At 39.0% G+C, this 25,756-nt stretch overlaps 1 protein-coding gene across 1 annotated transcript in view; it reads left to right on the forward strand.

Moving 5' to 3' along the window:
* Prkd1 (protein kinase D1) overlaps positions 1–25,756 on the forward strand; it is a 303,252-nt gene that overhangs the window by 190,605 nt on the left and 86,891 nt on the right.

Below are 25,756 nucleotides of genomic sequence, written 5' to 3' on the forward strand. Positions count from 1 at the left end.
CTTTTAACCATTGAGTCATCTTGCTAGCCCAGCTACAGTAATTCTTACATGGAGACGAGAGACTGAGAGAAAACCAATGAAATGGAAACGAGAAAAAAATTGACCTGATGTTGGTGGCCTGGAGATGGGATAGGGATGCACCATCTGGAAAAAAAAGACAAGCAGATTAGCTCCTAGCAACTCCAAGAGGGAGCTTCTGAGACCTCTATTGGGCTTCCGGTCTCTAGGATTGGGAAACAGTAAGTGTGTAGTATGTTAAAGCTACTTTTTGTGATTTAGCACAAGTGAGAAGTTAATGAAGGGTAGGGCAGATGAAGTCACAATATGCATATGACACTCTTTTCTTTTCTTTTTAAATTTAAATTAGAAACAAGATTGCTTCACATGTCAATCCCAAGTCCCTCTCCCTTTCCCTGCCCTCCTCCCACTCCCTGCCACCAGCCCCCCCAATACCCACTCATTTTAAAGGCAACAAATGCATAGACAAATGGGCATGCCTGTGAAGGTTTGGCTGACTATAATTTTGGTGACAAATAATAATTACCAGGGGTGGGTGAATTCATCATGTGTAACTCGCTGAAACCACAGATTCTTGTACACAGATTTCTGTGTAACAGGAAAGGTGGTGGCAATGTAAAGACACACAAACACATGCTTGATAGCAATGCTGAAACTCAGGTAATTACGGTTTAAATATGTGTGTCTAGGTGGTTATGAGCAAGGAGACATACTATTGTAGAATTTAGGAGAGCACGGGCTCTCTGGTTTTAAACAGGTTTGACCTTGAAACTTGTAGGTCCTTGGCAATGCCTTCCCAGCAGGGTTGCTTTGAGGACACAACTGTTCTTGGTACCTTTGCCCTTTTCTGTATAGTTCTAATCCTAGCCACTTTCTCTTTCTGTCAGAATGTCTAAAGATCTCCGACTCTCATAGACCCTGGTGGAATAACTAAAGGTCTCTCTTAGGATGTACCACTCTGAGACATTAAAGTGTATTTCTTATGGCTATGATGTTGCTCTGTTCTGATCACTTTTGCAAGTATCTATCATGAAAAAAAAAGTAATCTTACAGACATTGACCAGTTCTGTAGAAGTAGAAAACTTAAGAATACATACCACTGTGTGTGGTTTATCATTGGCAGGCAGCAGGTGGTAACTTCTAAGTCAGCCTTTGCTAACCTCAGAGGTAATAGCACGTGTATTGATAAATTTCTTTCTGGAGCACTTAATGGAGTACAAGTTTTACCCATGCCTCAAGCAATCCTGAAAACATCCCATTTAATTACAAGTTTAATTGTCCTCATTTTATAGATTGAAGAGCTGAGGTATAATGAGCTTTACTAATTCATCCAAAGCCATGCACCAGATAAATAATGAATAGAGTTAGGTAGCATGCACTCAAAGCCCTTGACCTAGAATCTAAGAGCCCGTTTCAGGCAAGAGAAAGGCCCCAGATACATTTCTGGAAGGGAAAATTGCAAGACTTATATGAGGCAGTAGATATCAAGGATCATTTAGGTATCAATTTTAGTACGGACAACAGGAAGCATTTGGCCTTTAGAACCAGGCATGGGAAGCACACTGAGTGTATGGAAGGCGCAGGAAGCATACTAGTCACACATGCCTAACACAGAAGGTGGATGCCATGGCAGAAGCTAGAGTGTCAGGTTCAAATCCCTGCTCTCCCGTACCCTGCACACTGTCCCCTTGCCATTGCTCGAAATTTCTCTTCCCTAGGCCTTGTAGGACAACCATGGTTGGGCAGCCGCCCAGGCAGCGCCCTCACATGACACAAGGGTAACCTCTGCTGAACTGTAGAATGCATTCCCCATTCAAACAGGAAGAGCCAAGTGGTCTATGAAGAAGCCAGAGAACGAAGAGAAGAGGTTCCAGCTTGGCAGTGGGACCGGGTGACTGTGTCTATACCACAGAACTTATAAAAAAAAGGAAAAAGAAAGTAGGAAGCCTTTGATAAGGACTGTGCAAAGCAAATCCAAAATTGATGTGTCTTCCCCCTTATAACACTGTTTTCAAGGAAAGTTATTATATATGCATCTTTGGAGACTTTAAAATGGAAATAAACATTTTCTCCAAATCAGCTGTCATCATCAAAATGAGAATCTGTCTTACTGTTAGAAATTCTGAGTTTAAAAAGTTTCTATTTCTAAAACTAAATGCTGATGAGAGCTACACAGTCCAAAATAGAAATCCTTTCTCCTAAGCATAAACATCTGAGCTCATGTTATAGTTAGCTGGTTGAGTTATAGTTAGCTGGTCAAGTGTTTCATGCACAGGATAGGGTATCTTTTGTTCATTGTCATGTTTATTCATCTTCCTAAAATATTAAACTAAGCTTTATACAGGATATTATTTGCCTCCAAAGATTTATTGTCTTTACAGGAAGCTATTGTCTTGTGAACTGAAGGTGAAGCCGACATTGAGTGGCATGACCCTTTCCCTGTTAGGGTTATTAGTGTTAGCCTCCATTATGCTATTTTTTTCACTGAAAACATTTTTTAAATATTTCTGAATGTTTCTACTATCTGAATAAAGTTCTAGTGAACTTCAGATAAGTCATAATGACAGAGAATTACCTTAAATGCATTTGGTATGGGATTAACTTCCTCAAACACATTTGAAATAACATTAAGGCATTTGTTTGAACAAGAACCCAGGCTGGGGAAATGAAAGCACCCTAGCGGTCATCAGCTTAGTTGATCTCCACACAAATAAGGTGTAAGTACACCAGAGACCACTCTGTTTCTGCCCAATGGGTCGCTCCTGGTATCTCCAGCAGGCAATGGCAAGAGATCATACTGCACCTATAGCCTGTAAATCACTGCTTAGTGAATGTAGATGGGTATGTACATGACTTAACTTTTACAGTTTGAGCTACTCTAAGGAAGAACTCCATTTTTTGAATCAAGAATGGAAAAACTTTGTTTGCAAGACATTTTTTTTTGTAAAGCGCCTTCAGTGATGGAGGAAAATGTTATTTCATACTTTTTAAATTAAGAGTGTGAAAGGCATGAAAACTTTGTAAAATAAGATTAAATTGCTAACCTATTGGGGGAAATGTGTGCTTTAATTTGCCGGCAATTTTAAGGGTGTGATCACTACAGGGGAAGTTAAATATATTTTTGGAGCGTTTTGCATGGAATAGCCTGGCTCTGCCTTACTCAGTGAACAGTGACTTGCTCTCCTGGTCCATTCATGGTCTATTCATGGTCCATTTATGCCTCTACATTTTGGTAGACTGAGAACTTCCTCTTACTCTCTTAGAATTGTTTTCATAAACTTAATGGCATGCCTCCCCAACTATTCAGCTCTGATTTATTTTAGTCTTGGGAATAAACCTTGATTCACTATGAATATTTCCTCACTGGGCATCAACTCCCCTTTGACATCAAATTAGCTCTGCAGAACACAGGGGGAAGAAACCCGCTTACTTAGCTTACAAGACACCAGTAAATTTAAATGTTAGGGCATAATCCAGATAAAACTGTGCATTTTTCCGTGTCTTCATGACTGAATATCCTATATGTCTAAAAAGAAGACACTAGAAAAGTTAGGCAGACATAGTAGAAAGAGCAGTTCTAGAACTGGGCTCTGGGGGTTGGTTTTGAGTATGTGAAAGATAGTTCACGTATCCATAGCTTTGGGGCATGTAAGCACAAATGATTTGTTATCTCAAACAATGTGATTGGGCTCAGTAACCCTTTATGGACACACCTCTGCTGTGTCTGTGTTAACATCGTGTCCTTAAAAAAAATAGTTCAGTTTCAGTGTCCTGGCTTTATTTGTTCATGGATGATGTTAACCTTATTGCCTCTTCTTTGCCTATGGCTTTTCTGTTCCTGGGCAGATTCACACCCACCACTTTGAGAAGTACCTAGGCAGACCTCTGTAGTCTCCAGCTCTTGCCTGAAACATCTGCAGAACATTTCCTCACGGATAGTCTAACTTAATACATCAGACCAGACCCCATCATTCCTCTGCTGAAGTCACACTCCTTACTTGAAATTTTCAGCATTAGTGAGACTGCTGAGTTGTTCTGAGTGCCACGGGTTCCATGTCATTTTGGCATCTCTTCTGAAGTACTTATCACACTAGTTGTCAAGTCTTTAGGTTGCATTTAATTTCCTCTCCTCCATACCCATTGGCACAGCCTCTGTGGAAGCCCCCTAATTTTTCGTGTAGCGTCCTTAGGCTTTTGCAGTGCTTCTCTAGGTTTCCCGAAAACCTAGAAACAAGCAAGTACTATCGCTCTCTAGAAGCCATCCAGGCCTCCTCATTTCCTATCTGTTCCGTATCACTGCTCAGAACAGTCACTCAGGCTTCTTGGTACAAGCCCTGGCGACCCTCCAGCTGCTTCTGGCACGTTTCACCCAACCTTTGGATATTCTGTGATGCTGCCAAACAGAGCAGCTGCCACTCCTAAAGTTTCCCTTTGTTTTTCTAATCAAGACACTTCTTTCTGTCTAGAATGCCTGATTCTTCACACCTTGGTAACCTTAGCATTTACCTCACAGGACTGAGCTGAGATCCAAAGTTCTACATGAAGGTTTCTCTTTACCCTTGACAGTGAATTTATCTTTATGTCATGTCTTTTATTTCATCAGGAGTTCATGAACCACACCTCACTCATTAGCCTCCTGCTTGCCTTCTCTGCTCACTTCAAAGACTATGGTAGCCATGTAACTGATGCTCAAAAAGTTTCTGAAATGAATAATGAGACGAGAAAAACAAAACTATTTTTCAAATAAGCCAGGAGGAAAGATATTGATAAAAATCCGTATTTTAAGAAGATCTCCCTAGTACTAATCACTTCAAAGACACAATCTAATTTTTCAAAATATTTGAAAGTTACAAAGGAAAGTAAATTCACTGTAATGAGATTCAGTTTATCCTTTTGCTCACAGTGAGGATGAGAAAAACCTGTTAAGAGAGAAGAAATTCTAACAATTTCTACCTTTTCTTCTATCACTCTGTAGCTTCCTCAGAAAATAATTGCATAATAATCACAATTCAAAATAGATTTCCATGCGGCACTTACATTTAAGATGACCTAATGTGGTCCAGAACTGTGAGCCCAAATCCATAACTACACACACGAACACACACTCTGTGATTCAATGCTTGCCAGCCTCAGTCACTTATGGCCATTTTCCTGGTTCTTTTTCTGGTGCTCATTACCCTTATGTTCTGTGCAGTCTTTGTGCTGTTGAGAATGTTACTGGTGGAGTAATTGTGAATTAGCATCCATACTCAGCAATTTTGAAAGCTTAACTGCTCATTTTCTCAGCGTACTGTTGGCTGGAAGTCATCATTTTAAAAGCATTTACCATTAAGGATGTGGGTTCTTGAATGTAAATTGCCTATTGGAATTGGAAGTCTAAAACCAAAGCTGTGATCCACAAGGGCAAGTGTGGTTTGTCATACAGGACAGTGTAAGTAAGAAAAAGGAAGTATCTCTCTTCTCCTACGGATAATATTCTTATTAGACATATTGCATTTTCAGTTACTTAACATAGACACATTCCCACCTGATAATTTCAAAATAATTCATGCATTTGTTTAGTTTGTATGCCTCAGAATGCAGTGGGGAATAAGCCCTGCCACAGTACCCTTTCAAATGCACAGCGACTGGAATGGAGAGTACCAGTTGACTCCAAGTGGCCATTCTACCTTTCCTTCCCCTTTCCCAGTTTGACAGTATTGTTGTGTATCACTGCAATAACTTGCCAATCCTCAGATGTAGAACACTTTTGTTCGTCTTTGTGGAGGCAAAGAGCTCTGGAAAGATGGAGAGGATGTCTGGGATTCTTACCATTTACAGGTTCCCAGGACAAGAGACTATATTTTTAAACAGCAAGAATTCTTTTCCAGCACCCTGACAGATGTTCTAAGAAACTTTTTCATGAAATTGGATTTGGATTTGATGGTAAAGTAAAGAGCATTGGTCTTTTGCGATCCTTAAAGCTCTCTGGCTTGTATATGCAAATGCATTCAGAAAGCAGTAGGAGAAGAGTGTAAGGGGACGTGGAAAGAGAGGAAACAGGAGGATGCAGAGGTGAAAGTCAAAGGACAGGGGAATCAGAAAGGACTCAGTCAACTGTAACAAGTAGCTTATACTGACTGTTGGCTGTCTGTCAGACACAGTCCAAAAACATCATAGAGACCTCCAAACCAATTAGGTACCATTTTTTTCTGTGCACTCCTCTGTAAGAAGAAGAAAGGAAACACAGGCCAAGATACCACCTCGGTCATCTCAGAGGTGAGTGATGAAAAACTAGAGGTGTGCCAAGACTCCACTCCCAGAGCCTGTGCTACATGCCACAACTTACAAAAATCATTTTTCATCATTACCATCTTAGGCATGCTACAGTGGTTATCCTAGCTCCAGGTAGTCTACAATGATTTGGTTCAGATGTGTAAGAACTAGCCCTGAGATGCTGCAAGACTGAAGAAAAATGGTTCAAATAAATCCAAGGCTTTACAGAGTGCCAATTTTTGGGTGACATTCTTCCAGAAAGATAGTCCTGGGCAATAGCAACATCAAGGGGATCTCCACAATTTACGTCAGATGGAAAGATGTGTATATTGGCCGTAACAAACATTACCTCATCAAATTCAGAATGTACCTGCTTTATCTTAAGTAAATATCAAAGACTCAAGTGCATGTCTGGAACCAGGGTCCAGCTGCAGCGTTCCACGTGATTCTTAATGGTTTGGTCTATTTGTAGAGTGTTAAGAAACTGGCTAGATACAACTAGGTTTATTCTGAAACAAGCGTGGTTGTTGTGACTGTACATAAATGGAGCCATTTCAAGTGCAGTCTATGCAGTGGATATGTCTCTCCTTGGTAAGAGCAGTAGCTGCCTTCAACTTGAACTTCCATGAAAGGTACTTCTTAGGCTTCTTCTTAGAATGTCAAGAAGTAGGTTCAAAGAAGAACCTATGTCCTCACGAGGTCACACTTTACTTCTCGGAATATTCACTTGTAGGACTATAGCCTTTGTCTCTACTTAGGATCTGGGCAACTAACTATATTTTCCCCTGGGGAATAGAGCATAGTGCTAAGACTATCTGCAAACCATACCCGTTTTCTCAGGCTATCAGGTCAAACTGGGGCCCTTCTTTCTTTTAGGTTGGAGCAATTTAGAACTAAGTCAAACATTTCTGATAAAGAAAAGCGCAGGGAGTGGACTCAAGTGAAAACAGGGCTTCAGAGTTCCGTGCTCCTTGTCCAGCATTCTGCTGGAGAGACACGTGCCTCCAGATCGGATTTTCAGGGTGAGATTCAGTGGGGTCTAGGATGGGCCTTTATCTCTGCCTACGTGGTGCTTTCAGTGGACCGTGGCCACTATGATGGTAGCTTTGAGCATTGATCCTGGTGCCTTATGTGACCTTGATGACAACAAATGAAGACTTATTATGGCATGTCTTAGAATTCACAAACAAGACAGTGGTGGTGTGTTCTCTCTCATTTGCTTGTTTTAGCAAATGATACAAGCCCACTCTGTGTTACCACCAGCTCACCTGGTCTTAGATAAGGTTCTGAAAGCTTTGTCCAAGCAGGGCAGTTTTTGAACTTGCCGACCATCAGTGGCCAGTAACTAAATGATAAAGAAGCCAGTGAAGCATTTTAACCCCCCCATAGAGTCATTGTCATTTAATGAGTCACAGACATTGTATGCCAGACTTCCCTCTCCCCACCTGACCTTCTCGTCCAATTCTGCCTCCCTTTTTCCTTCTCTCATTTAGATCAGTGGGCTGGGCTCTGTTCTTTCAAACCCTTTAACAGATGGATAAAACTGTCCTCATGTCACACAATATGGAGATCTTTTCTCTGGCCACTCAACTGCGGCCTTATCATATCCTTGAAGGCTTCTGTTTCTCCTCAGTGACTGTGTGCCCCTGGTTCTCCTCTCTGGTTTCACATTTTTTTAGTCAGTTCCTTTGACTAGTTCTTTCTAGATGCCCTCAACTTCCATTTTTTTCTTTGAAATTGTCTACTGAATCCATATCATCCATCTGGGCTTTATTGTACTTTTCCTAGTACTGGTACACTTTAACCTTCACAGGTCTCAGCGGTAGTTCTAAAATGTAGGCTTCACCCTCAGATATTCCTTACTTTCCTGTACCTGTTAGTGTCAGGAATAGTTTCTTTGATCTGTACCAGAAATAGCCAACTTAAAACAACATCAATTACAAATATTTTTTAAAAACACATAGTGTTATTTGATTTCCTATATTTTTCAGTAAGATATTATGGCTTTTCTTTGTATTTTCTCCTTGCTGTTTCCTTAGTTTAAGGAGTTCAGGACACTTCTTGATATGACCACTCTCTGCACTTTCCTCCTCCATGCCAATAAAGAGCACCCCACTAATTTCAACAAAACCCTGATGCCGTGGGTCATCAGCCTACTAAGGAAGCTGTCATAGGCAGCTTCAAAGAGATTAGTATGCAGGCTCTCTTCAGTTAGGTGGAACGTACTGGATGTTAATTATTAATTTTCAAATGGTGCATATATTATATGTGTTCTTTTCTATATGTCACACTTTTAAATAAACGGATTATAAATGCTTTAAGTCCATACTATGAGTTAGTACATTTTGGAAACTCAACTTGAAATTACAAACATTAGCCACCAACCACTTGGACTGAACTACACACTGGTCCTCTCACTACATCATCAGTAATGTACCACACATACACAGGCTACTTCTCTTGCTTTGTGTGTGTGTGTGTTTAGTGCGTGGGTCCTCTCAGCAAGAATGCAAAACCCTCCACAATGACTCTTCTGCTACTCTGTCATAAATATTCTAGAAGGTGCTCTACTTGTTTTATTAAATATTCTGAGTGTTTACATAACACTTAGACTGTTACTATAAATGTAGAGTGTGCCAGAAAATGATGTAGGCCAGCTATAATCTTTGATTGGTAAGTATAGTGACTTTAGAAATGAAATGAGATTTCTACCAGGCCCTGTATTCTTACATGCAAAAATCATCCTTTGGAAGGTTTTGCTCAAAACCCCCTTGTGCTCATGTTATTGCTATACACATACCTGCAAGATGAGCTTTAATTACCATATTTAATCTATTCTCTACTAATCATCAAATGAACAGTTCTTTACCTTGAATTTCCATTTTAGGTTCATATCCTCAACATGTAAAATACATATGGCACGAAACTTGCTTTCTGACTTGCATACTTTTTTGTTTTATCATTTATTTTCAGCTGGAACATTTGCAAAAGGAGCCTAGGGAAATCATTGTTTTCTTTCTGCCTTGTGCCCACATGATTAACAGGTAGTCTTTACAAATGGCTCAGATTTTGAGCTTACCTAAAGGGGGACGCTAATAAATAAATTGTCCTCTGTTTTTAATACTCATTTTCAAGCTTACCCATTATCATTTCAAACAATATTTTCTGATTTAAGATGAGGATTATCATTTAAAATGTATGCTAATTATGTTATGACTCATTTTTACAGTTTATTAACTTAAATCTGCATACTCATGTGAAATCTATTATTTTCATCAGACATACAATTAAGTTCTGTGAAGTATTATACTTTGTTGTGATGGGAATATTTCCTCACATCATTCGGGCTACTGTAGTTTATTGGATTGCCCTGTTTTTACCCTGACATTCATGCTGTTTAATAGAAATGGAAAACTTTAAAAATATTTCCAACTCACTAACTCCATTCCGTACAAAACATTTTAAAAAGCCCTTTGTGTCAGACAAAGCTTTAGATGAATCTCTATGAAACATGCATAACATCTTGTAGAACACATGAAGCTGTTTAATCCTACCCATTCTAGCACTAACATGATTTTTTAATGTTCAAACCTCAGAACAAAAGTACAGGGAAGTTAAATTCCTATGTTGGTACCTAGCCCAGCTTTCATCAGTGTGGCTTCATCCAGCAAATGGTGGAAACAGATGTAGAGACCCAGAGCCAAACATTAGGTGAAACTTGGGGAATTCTGTGGATTAGAGGGAGGAAGGATTGTAGGAACCAGAGGGGTCAAGGACACCACAAGAAAACCCACAGAATCAACTAAACTTGGCTCATGGGGGCTCACAGAGACTGAAGATGTAACCAGGAGGCTTCACAGACCTGACTTAGGTTCTCTGTATATCTGTGACAGTCATGTAGCTTGGTCTTCTTGGGGGACCACCTAACAATGGGAACAGGGGCTGTCTCTGATCTTTTGCCAGCTTTTGGGGCCCTACTTCTCATACTGGGTTCCCTTGTCCAGCCTTACTACAAAGCCTCTGGTTGATATTCATGGGAGGCCTGCCCTTTTCTGAATAAAAATAGAAGAGGAGGAGAGGTAGGGCAGAGGAAGGTGGTGGGGGTTGGGAAGAGATGAGGGAGTGGAAACTATGGTTGGTCTATAAAAAATAATGAAGAGGAGGAGGAGTAGAAGGAGAAAGAGAAGGAGAAGGAAACAAAGAATTCATTTTAAAGGGTATGAAAAAGGAAACTAGGCTTCATAGCTCACACTTTTAATCCAAGCACTTGAGAAGTAGAGGCAGGCAGATCTCTATGAGTTTAAGGCCAGTCTCATCTACAAAGTGAGTTCCAGGATGTCTAGAGCTACACAGTGAGACCCTGTCTAAAAATAAAAAAAAAAAAACCAAAAGTGTGAACAAGGGAAACAGAATCACAGGTCACGATCCCAGATTGAATGACTGATACTTTTAAATGTATCCTATTGCATAGGGAAGAGCTTACAAGGAGACTCAGAGACACTGAATAACTTGTCCTGAATAGGGAGTTAAACTATACATACACCCAGTGTGCCTGAATCTAGGTTCTAGTAGAAATTACAAAATATTATTTTAGCCAGATGAATGTTAAAAAAAAAACTTAAAGTGCTTAAGGAAATAGAATCCACAGGTTTACAAAAGGATAATGGAAATTAAACAAGATGTTCTTGAAGGGATAAGATGATTTCTAAATAAATTTGCACATGTGTAATGTTTTATGTCAGTTTATGGGTGGGTCATGTTTCTGGTCCGTGTGCACGCATTTAGAGGTCAAAGCAGGAAATGGCTGTCTTTCTCTATCACCCTTCACTGTTGCTTAGCAACAAAGTCTCTTTCTCCATCATCCTTCCCTATTGATTAGCAACAGAGTCTCTTTCTCCCTCACTCTTCTCTATTGCTTAGCAGCAGAGTTCCTTTCTCCATCACCCCTCCCTATTGCTTACCAGAAGTCTCTTTCTCCATCACCTGTCCCTGTTGCTTAGTGACAGAGTCTGTCACTAAACTGAAATCTGTGCTGGGCTTACTTACAATTGACATGCTCTTGTCTCTACCCCAGAATGCTGGTGTTACAGGCATTTGCAGTCATGCTTGGCTTATATAAAATCTCTGGGAGTTTTAGTTAGTTCTTCATGCTTGTTAATGGCCTTACCCACTAAGCCACCTCTCTAGGCCCTAAATCCAATTTTGAAAACAATTATTAGAGACCCTCTGACTAGCCTGGGTCATCACAGTCTGGGCAGGCAGAAGGAATCCACAGGCCAGCCTGGTACCACTCAGCCCAGATGGGTGAAAGACACCACAGGCCAGGCTGGGTCCTTGCATATGAGCTAGCTGGAGACATCTGCAGACCTGCCTGGTGCTGTTATGATGAGCAAGTATGTGGTGGAGAAACGGGAGGGAAAGAGAAGCAGAGTGATCCATATGCTATGGAAAGAGGCAGAACTGAGGGAGTGAAAGCAGGGTGAAGCAAGCTAATGTGATATAGCCCGCAATAGAGTTTCTTTTACAAACTTGGCTACACTTGTGTTTGGGGCATAGATGCTTAGAATTGGGATGACCACGTGGTGGATTTTTCCGTCAATGAGTATGTTGTGTCCTCCCCTATCTCTTTTGGTTAGTTTTAGCTTGAAATCCATTTTGTCAGATAATAAAATGGCCACACCAACTTAGCTCCATTTGCTTGGAATATCTTTTTCCACCTCTAACCCTTAGGTGATGTCTATCCTTGATATTAAGATGTGCTTTCTTGGATGCATCCTGTTAGTCCCTGTCTTTTTATTGGAGAATTGAGATCATTGATGTGGAGAGTTGTCAATGAGGTGTGGTTTTTATTATTCCTGTTACTTTGTTGTAGTTGTAGTGTGTATACTCTTCAACTCTCTTTTCATCTTGTGAGTCTAGGATTTTTATTCCCTGTGTTTTCTTGGATGTAGTCAACCTCTTTAGGTTGGACTTTCCCTTGTATCACCTTCTGGATTTATAGATAGATATTGCTTAAATTTGATTTTATCATGGAATGTTTTATTTTCTTTATCCGTGGCGATTGAAAGTTTTCCTGGGTATAGGAGCCTCAGCTGGCATTTGTGGTCTCTTAGAGTCTGTAGGACACCTGTCCAGCCTGTCTGGCTTTTAAAGTGTCCATTGAGAAGTCGTTTGAAAGTCTAATAGGTCTGCCTTTATGTGTTACTTGCTCTTTTTTTCCTAGAAGCTGTTAATATTCTTTCATTGTTCTGTATGTTTAGTGCTTTGATTACTACATGCTTAGTGGACTTTTTGGTGGTCCAATATATTTGGTATTTTGTATGCTTCTTGTACTTTGATAGTCATCTCTTTCTTTAGGTTAGGAAAATTTTCTTCTATGATTTTTTGAAAGCATTTTCTGAGCCTTTGACCTGGTTTTCTTCTCCTTCTATTGCTATTATTCTTAGATTTGGTATTTTATGTCACAGATTTCCTGGAATTTTTTGTGTCAGGAGGGTTTTTTTTTTTTGTTATAATGGCTGTTTTAAAGTCTTTTTCTTGTGAGTCAACTATGTTGGAATACTCATGCGCTGCGTGAGTTGTTGGTTGTTGGGCTCTAGTGGAGAAACAATTGTCCCGGCTGTTATTGGTTGTGTTTTATTGTGACATCTAACCTTCTGTGATTGGAGAGATTGAAATTCTAGGTGCTGATACATGGTCTTTCTTTAGGTGTGTGTTTTGTTCCTTGGTTTCTGTTTCTTCTCTTGTCCTTAGTAGAGTATTGTGACTGTCTGTTGGCTGATACAAAATTATTATGAGGTCCTGATAGGTGTCACCCCTAGGAGTTCTATCTAAAATGTGTTTCTGAGTTATGGTACCTTACAACTTAGGAATGTTGATGGGCCAGGTTGGGGACTAAGGGGGTTCGGTTCACAGGATGGAGGAAATCAGGATGTTCAGCCAAGATCTGCTTAGTCGTTATCCTTGGAATGGGAGTAGAGAGTTAGGAAATGCCACAACAGAAAGTCTGCTACACAGCAGGCAATGAGAATGGGGATTTGGATTTGGGTAATAGAGGGAGAGGTGAAGATCTATAGTTAGCCTATTTGCTTCCCTGGTCAGAGTAGCTGGTGGATTCCCAGGGAATGCCTGCTGGATTTGGGGGCTAGGATATTGAAAGCGAGGTCAGGAGGCAGTGATCTATGGGATCCACTAGAGAGATGCAGGGGGCAGGATGGGGATGGAACCTGCTAAGGTGTTCTGCTGCAGACCTGGTCATTAGATAGGGGCCTTGAATCTGAAGGAGTAGAGGGAGAAGTGAGGATCTGCAATTAGCCTACCTGCTTCCCTGGCTGGATTGCATAAATAAACAAATATATAAATAGTTATTCATTTACTACAAAAATATGCAGAGCATTTTATAATAAAATTATAGCAGCCTATGCATGGAATTTAAATAATGACTTTTAAATATAAAAACCATATTTAGTTATTTTTGTGCTTTCCCAACTATTTTGGGTAATGACTTCCAAATTGGAACAAATATTGTTCTTTCATTTATTAATACTGAAGGTCATATGAGATCTTGAAATCAATACAAATAACCCAGACTGTAATACATGAGTAAAATAGCCCCAAACATTTACTTGTAGATTAGATATTTACAGCATGATGAATTTAGGATTGATTTTTTAACCCCAATCTAGCCTATAGAGCTAATAAGCTGTAGTGAACCTAATATGTATGAGCCTTCCTATGCTCATTTAATAACCATGTGGCCTATTTATTAACTATGCATTCATTTTCTTGGCTTTTTGCTTTTTTACAGCTGATGAAGCTACTGGAATCCAGATCAGCTTCTTTAATCAGCAGTATACTTTGAAAGCATTGCTCCTAAGGAAGTCATGTACTATGAAGTATTCAAAAACATTGTTCATTTCTTTATTCTGTTCTTCTAAACATAGACTGACATTAATTTAAGTTAGCCAGCTGTATCTGGATAAAAAATCTTTACAGGGAAAGCATCCTTATTTTGTAATTTTTATTAGAGTGTATTACTTATGCAAAATAATAGATTACATTGTAACATTTTTGTGCTACATATATTATACTTTGATCATGTTTACCTTCCCTGTTCCTCTAAAACGGCTACAAAATAATGGCAAGTATTCAGCTATTTAAGAAGTTATGAACAATGACTTTTAAAACAATAAAAGATTTCATCAGATAGGCACTTGATTTTGAAGGGCTGGTAGCTTAGTCAGCATATTTTCGCATATTCTTAATTTTGTAGCAGAGATTTTAATCCTGTTTTAGAAAAGTTGAAGATGTATTTTAGTCGTCAGTCGCTTGCCTGGCATGTGAGAAGTCCTTCATAAAAGCCCCAGGACTGCTGAAATGAACTCACTAGTGAATGGAAAACGATGCTTTATTTTTTTTTATTTTTATTTTTTTATTTTTTTTGGTTTTTACGAGACAGGGTTTCTCTGTATTGTTTTGGAGGCTGTCGGTCCAGCCTGGCCTCGAACTCACAGAGATCCACCTGCCTCTGCCTCCCGAGTGCTGGGATAAAGGCGTGCACCACTACCGCCCAGCCACGATGCTTTATTCTAATGAACATAGGTAGAAGAGCTGTTTCCAACACAGGGGCTTGGTGTTGCTAATCACCCCTAGAAGGCTGAGATGAAAACTCTTTCGTCTTGGCAGCTCTTCATTGGTGTGCCGTTCTAGGTTCCCTGTCTGTTCCCCCCTTAATTCCCAGATGACTCTCTACTCTCAGACCCCAGTGAAACTGGGATTTATGCTATGGAAAGGAGCAAGGTAGTAATTAAGACCTGCGACTTACCCAAATGAAACAGAGCCCAGTAACAGAAGTCTTATACAGCGGCTGTACACAGCAGTCTGGGTGGCTTTGTGTTCAAGGGAGGTAGAGTGAAGTTTGCTATTCTGGGAAAAGAGCAAAAACTAAACTACAGATTGCTAGGGAAAGGCCTAGAAGAGGAAATTCTGTACAAAAGGGCCCAGAAAAGTTTTGAGTGGGAATGATGAGATTATTGTATATGTCATTGGTGGTCTTGATTATATAGTTGCATGTATGGTTAAATGTGTACAAAGTGAACAAATTTTAATTTATGTAAAATATATTCCAATAACCTTTAGTGGAAATGTAAACTAAGATTTCAATATTCAGAAATTAATAGAAATGGTGTATTTTACTGTAAGGAATTGGTGCAAACTTTCAGTAAATGCTATAATCACTGCCTTGGTTACCCTTTGAGAGCTTGATGGTAAGGCCCTACTGCTGAAGACATCACACACTTGAGACAAGGAGAAATAAGGCTAATATTGACTCAGAGGGTTTCACCACTGGCTTTTGTAGTGCTTAAAGGTTCTTTTCACACTGCTCAGGGAAGAAATCAAAAGACATACAGTTTTGAACCCTGTGTAAAAATGACTGCCCTTGCAAGATATGCCCACTTGCATAGTAGTAACACAAATATGGGAATAATCAGCCACTTTCAGATTGGATTTAAGTTCCAGTCCACAAGATGTAATTATGCCTGGTGCTGTTAACTGAGCCACCAACCTGTGATTGACTGGCTGTAGAGCCTGCAGGAGAACCTAGTAGTATTATTCTGCTAAATGGACTCAGTTATAAACTGACCCTTATGTTCTTATCTTTATATCCAAATATTAGTGCTTGTCTCAACCCTCATCAGAGATGTTTCTTTATAGTAGATAGTGATTAATATAGAGAGCCACAACTGTTCAACATGCAAAGGATAAGACACTAGGAAATGCTCAGCTCTAAATGAGAGGGCTATATCATACTCCCTTCCCAAATGGTTCAGGAATTATCTTGGAAGAGTGGTTGGAAAAATCATTGAAAGCCAGGAGTAGTGGGTATTTACAGTGAAACAGTATTTGTCAGATATGACAGGGCCATAACACATATACACAGACAGTGGCTGTGACAACATACACAAACCTGTTCGAAATCAAGCCAGACAAAATTACAGCATGGATGGGGGAGGGATTCATTGAGTCCCACCCCTAGCTGAAAAGCTATTAGCAATTAGCATTAGTTTTCTTCAAAGATGGGGCTCCTTAGAGATAACCTGCACACATATGGACAACACTAAGTGGATTCCATGGCTTAAAATAAAGAAGCCCATGGAATTGGGAAGAAAAATGCAAGTTATGGGAAAGAATTAGACAGGAAAGAATGAGAGGTGGATTTGATCAAAACACATTATATATGTATCCGAAGTCAGCAATAAAAACTTTAATATACTAAAGGTGTCCATCAGCACAATGCCTTCTATGTCCATAGCCATTTCTGTTGGCAATGGGAGCCTTAAGCAGAGTTGAATGGGATTCAGCATTAGTTGAACCCTTTTGTTCCTGGAGAAAGTACCCAGCGGATTTCACAGCTTTTAGGGATTTATTCTTAAAAATCAGGTATAAACATCTGTTTTATGAAAAGTACAGTGAGACTTTCAGAAATATGAAGCTAAGCATATAGACTCTCAGCTTGGAGTATCTACATGCAAACATATTGGACAACAGTGATGCTTTGTACCCAGCAACCCCTGTTGCCCTTCGTTCTGTATAATGCTGTACCTAGTCTTTGTCTACAGTCCTTCTGTTAGAAGCCTAAAGGGTAATTTGTATGCTGGTTTTCCTCATGTAAATGAGGTCATTATCCCTTTTAAAGGTATAAAGTCTCCTGTACATGATGGCGCTTTCTGAGCAACAGACTTGACCTTTCGCTCCTCTGTTCAGAGTACCTGCAGAGCATGCACTCATTAGCTCGAATTTGACTCCATGACATTTTTACTTAATTTTCTTTTTCCTTTGTGCTAGACACATGGGGTAACCATTTACATTCTTTCTTGACCTGAGATGCTCTCTAATCTCTTTCCAGCTGTGGCATTTGTCATTCAGTCCCATCAGGATATGGTGACCCTTCTTTTTCCACTGCAATTCCTAACTGTTAATTGATTCACATTAGAGAAGGAACTAGAATCAGTCCTATGGACTTAGCTCTACTTAATTACAGTTAACCAGACAGTAGATGGAAAAGCAGTTTCCTCTGGAGTGCAAACATTTTTATGAAGTAGAATGAACAAATAATAATAGTTTTTTTGTTGTAAATACTCAGGTTAAGCTGTTGGTTGGTAATAAAGAGCTTCATACCTCTCCATTATTATTGATGGTCATGATAATATTAATTATTGTAAATAATATTAGTAACAGTGATTCATACTTTGATATTTTGGATTTCAAAGGCCATACTCTTAATAACTTTACTAAGAACTTTTAGTGATCAGTCGACCAAAATGTTAAAGGCTCACAACAGCTGTGTCCTCCTCAGAGCCCAATAAGGATGGTTTCACTTACCAAGTTTCACAGAGAAGAGCAATGAGATACAGAGAAGAGAGGGTCGTTTTCCAAGATCATCCATTTGCAGTGACTTGTGATAGACCCTGGACCAGCTCTGACATCACATCCATGGCTTATCACCATTGCCATAGTGCTTAAAAGGTCAAAGGATACTATCAAGGCCATCTCTGGGAAGTTTTGTAATCTAATTCAAATTGTGATTTGATGGGTTTTGTTTTGAATTTGAAATATTGTATTTGTAGATTATTAAAACGCTGTGAAGTGTAGACACCTTGAGTTGTAGGTGGGCATGACTTTATTCTACCACAGGTGTTAATTGATCACTTTGATATGTGTGCATACATCTTGATATATTGTGGTCTCTGTCCTCCAGCAATCTCTTACTCCATGTGTGATCAGATTGATGGTTTAGTAAACAGTGATAGATTCTATGATAGAAATATACCTATAAGATGCTCCTGGGTTATTATCATGTAATCGGCCATCCTGCCAAAAGTGATCTACAGATCTCGTGCAATCCAAATGAACATTTGAATGACATTCTTCCCAAATATAGAAAACCAAAGACAGCCGACGCAATCCTGATCCAAAAGAATAATGCAAGAGATATCACTATGCCTGATTTAAAGTTGTGTATGGAGCCATAGTAATGAAAACAATGAATTTCTTGGAGAAAACAGACACAGATCACTGGAATAAAATAGAAGACCTAGATGTAAGTCCATGAAGGTACAACTAAAGGTACCTTTTTTCCAAAAAGATGTCATGAATTGATATTCGAAGAGGGACAGTGTCTTCAATGAATAGTGCTAAGAACTTGGATATCAACATCCATAAGAATGAAACTGATCTGTATCTCTGTGCACAAAAGTTAGCTGTGTACTGATGGAGGACCTCAACATAAGATGCGATCTGAAATTTCTAGAGGACAAAATGACACTTACAGAATTAACAGCTAAGTAAGACCCTTGATGTCTTTTCTCCCTAGTTGATTGTATCACAGCTTCAGCAATACCAACCAGCTAGGCTGGATATATACTCACCTGTGCAATAGTAGCACTGTTGTGATGGAGACAACTACCTTCTGATTGATTTGTGGCTTCTCCAAAGGAGGGGATCCTTGCCTGTTTCTGTATGCCAAGTCTACAACCTGTGCCTATGTAAGTCACATGACCAAGAGAGGAAGTTACTACTATACAATTAAATGGACAAATTATCATATGGACTTCTAGACATCAAGTTTGCACTTACAGATGAAAGCTACTCGAATCCTTAATCATAGAAGCCTTTCTTTTTACCAAGTGGCTGCCCTAGATGCTGAAAATTAGTGATGGCTAAGAGCCTAAATGAGATATTTTTAATATCCCTCTCTAAAGTTCAGGGAACACTGACGAAGAGGTGATAAAAAGAACGTACGAGTGAAAGGGAGAAGGGCTATGAAACGTCATCCATTAGCATGATGCAGTCGTTGTGTTCAGGAACTCAGAGAAATTACCGGCATCTCTACTGAGCTGGCACAAAACTGGCTTTGTCGCTAATCAGTCATGGATAGATAAGGGGCTCTCAGAATGTCTTGCAACTTACTGCTAAACAACTGGTTACTGATAGATTCTACTAAAGTGAGAGTCATTGCCTTCAGTTGTCCATCCACTGCTGAGATCAAGAGGTTCCAATAAATAGCTTCAAACCCATGGTCACTCACAGACATCCCTGAAAAAAAAAAACAATGAATCCTTAAACAAAAAAATAGATGGGAATGTGAGATAAAGATATGTAGCAACAGAGTGGGTGTTAAGAGGTGGGTAGATAATGGGAGTAGGGTAATAGTAATCACTATAGGGGTGTGTATGGAGATGTGTGTGCATGTGTATGTCTGCGTTCACTATAGACACACATGGAATTGTCAGAAGACAAATTGGCTAATATAAAGAAATGTGCTCAGAAGGATACAGATCAGATAAAGTGGGAGTTTTCCACAGATGTGGTGAGCATGCACCAGGACCAGAGAAACGTCCCCAAGCAGGTGGGCTGGGGTGTGAAACAGTTAGGAGTCAGTTAGGTGAGGAATACCTGCCTACAAAACACAAGGGAAGATGTGTAAAATTCGAGCATCCAACTATAATGACTGGAAAGGGAAGTTTTCTGAGACGATTGTTCTTGGTGAGTTTGTTTGAATGTGGAGAAAAATGCCCGAAAATAGTTTCATTTTCGTACCTGTCTCCTTTGATTATAAAGTACTGTATTTTATAGTTCTTTTATATATATTTATGTATTTCCAGTTAACAAATAATTCTTATATCTGTTCTGTAGCCGTTTGGGCCTTGATGCTGTCTCTGAAATAAGGTTTTGTGGTGGCCATGAAGCTCAAAGCCCTGTGAAAAAGGAGAGGGAGGGAGGCTTTTTGTGTGCTAAGGCTCTTTCATGAGTACAACCTCTTGAATTGAGTTGATACTCACATTAAACATTTCTTATGTCCTTCTATCTTCCCATTCATGAAAAAAGGAGGCTAGGCAAGGGGGGTGAACCGTTTTATTTCTATGATAGAATAGTCACAAGCTTTCCTAATTAGAATGTATGCTTGACCATCAAGTTTGGTATCTAACAATATATAGAAATATGTCCCTGGATGCTGTAATTATATCCTGTATACCTGAAATCAGTAAACATAATGAGCTTTCTGTGAACTATGACTTATAGTTATTGTGAATAAATCAACTGTGACTATGTGGAGTAAAAGACTGAAAGATAAGATTATTTTAATTTTACTTTTTTATTAGTAAGTTTTGTTCTTTCATAGATTCATAATCATGCACTATGTATTTTGACTCTCTGTCCTATCCCATTTTCCATGCCAGCTCTGGCCCCACTCCTCCCTATGAATTTCCTCCCCATTTATCAATTCTGGTTTGATTTAGTGTGTCATGGAGTTTGATCAGGGCCAGCTATGTTATCCTGAGCTTGGAACTAATCACCAGTGCCTGATGAACTGGCCAGTGCTCACAGGACTTGACATGAGCCTCCCCTCTCCCAGAAGCTACGACCAAAGGCATAGATCCAAAGGTGTTTCTCTCCCATGTTTGCTAATTACAAATGATTTTTATAGGATGGCCCATCTGTGTTGAGCTGTTATATTTTTAGCATATTTTAAACTCATGTGTACACTATATCTCCAAGTTGTTAATTAAGCCCTTATATTGAGTTCTTTTTCTTACAATCATTTTAAAATATCACTTTGTAGAATATTTTATTTCAAGTATGACTACACATTTCCCATACTCTCCTATAAAGCTTTCCAGTCTTTATTAAAAATATTTTTATTCTTATCAAAGAAAACGTTAGAAAAAAATTTACTAGACAGAACAGGATTTCATTAAAAGCTGATGATGCCTCATCCTACAGGAAAAAGAACTACAGGCATCTAAGGATTACTCTGTGTGGGAGAAACAGCCTTCCCTAAGGAAGAGCACACTGTTTAGTCATGGAATACCAAATGGTCAACACACACATTGAATAAGTTGTACTTATACATTTAGGGGTGTGTATCTCTGTGTATACAGATTTATTATATATGTATCAACAATTAATGAGAAAAGAGGACATGAATATGAAAAAATCAAGGAGAGTTGTATACGAAGCTTTGGAGAGTGGAAAGGAAAGGAGGAATTCTGTAAATGTACTATATTCTCAAAAAATAATTTAAAATATAGATGCTGTAGAGAGAGAGCTCTATGGTTATGAATGCTGCCTGCCCTTCCAGAGTACCATGGGTCAATTTCAACATCCCCATGGTGGCTCACAGTCATCTGTAACTCTAAACCCAAGGGATCCAACTCCATCATCTGGCCTTTGCTGGCAACAGGCTTGAAGATGATGAACAGATGTATATGCAGGCAATACTGCCATATAAATAAAACAGGAAAATAGAAGTAAAGCAATTTATATAGGTGACTCCTTAAATGGAAGTTTCTGTATCCTACAATATTATTTATTTGGGTCCATTAGAAATTATTCATTTAAAGACCTTGAATCTTGGATAATTTGCTTAAGCCTCATAAACTTGATTTTCTTCTGGAACATGCTCTTCCTTTCTCTGATTTCTTAAAGATGGTCCTTTACAGGAAAGACTAAAGCACAACTGCAGTGGAATTGTTTGGCTCATTTTGTATTTTAAAAGCGAACCTGTCTGCTGTGGGCCAGGCTTCAATTTCTCGTTTGTCTCCACACAGAAAGCCGCCTGAAGGCCGTCTCTGTTTCAGCCTTCTAGTCTAGTTCTCTGGCCATGTCTTTCTGAGCAGATCCTCTTTCCCGCCTCAGCCTGCCCTTGTGTGGCCACTTCTGTCTCTGACTTATTCCATCTTTGTTTATACCATTTTGCCTTTTTTAGGGTAGATTGGTTTTGTGTTGCTAATCAGTCTTATAATATATTATTCCAGGTAGACTGTGTGTATGTGTGTGTGTTCTTTTTTTTTATTAACGTGTTTGTTATTCAAAATACATTTAACACTGTATTGACATGCTCTTCTTGGCTTTCCATCATTTCTTACTGAGTCTCACTAATCAGTAGCTTGAAGTATATGTTCTGTTGTTGTCATTGGTTGCTATGATATTGGGCATGATATGCTCATGATATGCTCATGGCCCCCTAGTTTCTTCTCATGACACCTCACTTTTGTTTTTCACAGCAGATATTGAGACGTGAGTAGAAATTTCCTTTTTCATTTTCTCAACTAGGTGAAGGTATTATTGCAGATGTTGAATAATAACTCGCTGAATGATATTGCTATTGCGGGGCTATGAGCCCTTCCTAAAGCTTACTGTGTCCAGGTTTAATAAAATGGGACAGGTGGGGTTGATTCCCACAGTGGTGAATGATGGGAGAATTTTTCCATAAGTAGCATGGATAATCAGGAAGTTGAGCCAACACCCTGTGTGCACAATTGTGTGGATTGGTGGAAGGGAGCAGAGTTTAGATGGGCCCAGGTATCATCTTACCACCACTGAGGCACACCTGGGCCTCAGTCCTTCGGATGTGGGAACTACCTGTTGGCATCATCCAGGTGCCTCCTGGACAGTTGGGAATCACATCCTCATGATATACCAGACGAGTGTGAAGAAGCCACAGCAATTACACACACACACACACACACACACACACACACACACACACACACAAATAACCTTACCAATGTCTGTAACTAAATGAAATCAGACTATAAATTTTTGCTCCCTTTTCATATCTAGTCTCTTCATTTTAAACTACCCATCCTTCAGAATTGTTTAGTGTGGTCCTGCTCAATGAAGACTTCAGAGACAGACTCAAGCACTCATAGCTGCCTTCTATACTGACACTGATACACTTTCTGATTATGTATGGGGCTGGCATTTTCAACTTGACTTGTATCTCTCATTCACAGATACCCTACTTTGGTTTGTTTTCTACCCAGTAGGCTTTGGATAGATTACAAAAACCTGATATAAACCAACTCTACACTTCTGGCTCTTATGACTTGTGTGGAATGACTTGAGAAAGGCATGACAAGTCTATTTTAAGGTTTGTGATTAAAACCAGTCAGTGAGTAGTGGTCAGGAAGGAATATTAGAGGCTCCAGATAGGGCTTTCTGGGGATTTGAGTCTTTACAAATATTAAAACATTCTGTAGAGTGGGGTCATCCCACCTAGGAAGCTCTCAAGTAGCAGAAGATGATTATTGCGTGTCTCTTTTGGTTATTTTTTAACATGTATAGGGTACTGGCATTCAGAAGTTCCTCTAAGTAGTCTAGATATTAAGAAAGAAATCTATCATCAAAGTTAGGAAAACCTTCAAAATATTATTCCTTGAGTTAGACCTGAAGAATCATGGGGTGATATTAGTTACCACATAGCGGGAGCTACAGCTCACTGTAAAATAGGAATTACTGTTATTTTTTAAAAACAATTATTGCTTGTAACTCAACTAACTATATGAGATGGATTTGAAATCAGGAAATTTGTGCACCATGTGTTTTCAAAGACTGATAACGAACTGAAATACATTCTATAATTGACTTTGTGGAATATTTTAATTTCTTCAACATTTTTAATGTCTCTGAAATAAGAATTTATCCTTATAAAAGGTTACATGTCACATGGGTTGCAATATCAAGCTTTTCTTTTGGTGTTTGGAAGCAGCATCTTCTTCTGTATAGCCCAGGTTTGCCTAATGCTTTGAGTGAGCCAGCCTACCTTGAACTTAGAGTAACTCCTATTTCCTCTGTGTTAGTGGGATTCCCTGTTCTACCACACATAATGGCACTGTTTAAAAACAAAACAAAAACTTTCTCAATGAAAAAAATAATGAAATTCTATAGTTCATTTTCCAAGAAATGATAAGTTGTGATAACGAGAATCTGTACAGTTCTGATGCCAAGACTGCTTGAGTCCAGATCATATGTTACAGAGTGTGGTACCTTAAGTTCTGTCCAGTGTTCTCCTCTGTACAGTGAAGGAATAGTATGACCTCTTAGATTCAAAAGAAATGGTGTTTAAAGCATGTAATCACATCTTTGTAGTGCATCAGTCCCAACTGTCACAGCTGCAAAGAGTTAATGCTGCCCCCAAACTGCCAAAATAGCCGTTAAAAAATTAACTGAAAAACTTGGAAGATCTGACATTGTTTTACTTTATTATGCAAATAATTTTGACCTCCAGAGATGATTTATTTTGCTTCAGAAGCCTCATTTCTACTGTACTGCTAACCAGTTTAGTCCATTTTGTCCAACAATTTATAATGAACCTGTAAAGAACTACTGATTATATTAAGATTTTTGGCTCAATTACCTGTTTCAAATGCTCAGTGACTAAGGAAAGCATGTCATTTTCTCCTCTCTTGCATGCTGGAGTGTAACAATAGACTGTGAATAGAGCAAATCAAAGAGACACAAATACCAGTATGAGGGCCCATTGTGCTCAGTTTGTTTCCCTGTCATATCATTTTAATTTAGGTCGGCTGATTGATTATGACAAGCTCATTGTTTCCTTCTTGGAATCTCTAGACATGTTAATATTCCTATTCTTATCTGTCCATTTTGATTCCAAAACTTAAATGAAATGGAATTGCAGCCTTCACTTTGTTTGCCTGTGCTAAGTGATTATCTCTGAAGTGCGATTTTGTGATTAGGCGAGCCGGCATGCATATACTCAGCTAATGCTGATTTCCCCCAGGGTGCAGAACAGGTAAATTCATAATGAATGGATGTTGTGCTTTGATTTCAAATGGATGCAAAACCTCACCACGCTTAGTAGTTTTATTTTAAAAAATGTATTTAATTATTCTAAAATTAACAGGAGAATATTAAAATTGAACTTTAGTAATGTGGCATTTAAACATAAGTCAAGGGTGCTAACTGCTTATGAATGTTAATCCCCTTCAAAAACCAAAAAAAAAATTACCTGACATAAATTAGAGGGGGAGGTGTCACTGAAAATCTTTAGTTTAATTATTTATATTCTTCCTGATTAATTCCTAAAATGTCTCAACGCAGCTTGCTATTTGTATTGTCAAATTCTAGTGTTTCGTATTTTGAAAACTACAATAATTATTCAACTAATTACTGTCATAGTATTGTCATAGTTGTTTGGTCCTGGGGAGGGTTATTTCGATGGTGAAGGAGACTAGGAGTGAAAGATTGGCACAGTGTATCAAGTGTTTTCTTTAATGGTTTCAGGGGAAAAGATGCTTGTAAGTATAAGAGATCAATTTTAAGGAGGCGTTAGCATTTTAAACCAATCACCAGTGTACATGATTGGTACGCAAATCATAACCACATATTTTTAGGGATTGATTTAGTGAAAGCATTGTCAATAATATTGTTAATCTACATGTTCTTTGATTTACAGCATATTTTCTCCAAAATTCACTAGGACTAAAACCTGAGCAATCAAGTGTCCAAGGATATCTCCTAGAATAGTGGAGGTAGGGGTCTTAAGGAATTAGAGGACACCATCTCCAGGCAAGCCTTCTCCTTCCAAAAGGGAGAGACAGGTGCATGTGATTATGTGTGATGTCATGGAAGTCATGCCAGTAGCTCTTGCCAGGAGAGCATGGTCTGCCTTCAGGAA

This window comes from Mesocricetus auratus, unplaced genomic scaffold, assembly GCF_017639785.1.
Source record: "Mesocricetus auratus isolate SY011 unplaced genomic scaffold, BCM_Maur_2.0 Super-Scaffold_15014, whole genome shotgun sequence".
In the NCBI taxonomy this organism is placed as follows: domain Eukaryota; kingdom Metazoa; phylum Chordata; class Mammalia; order Rodentia; family Cricetidae; genus Mesocricetus; species Mesocricetus auratus.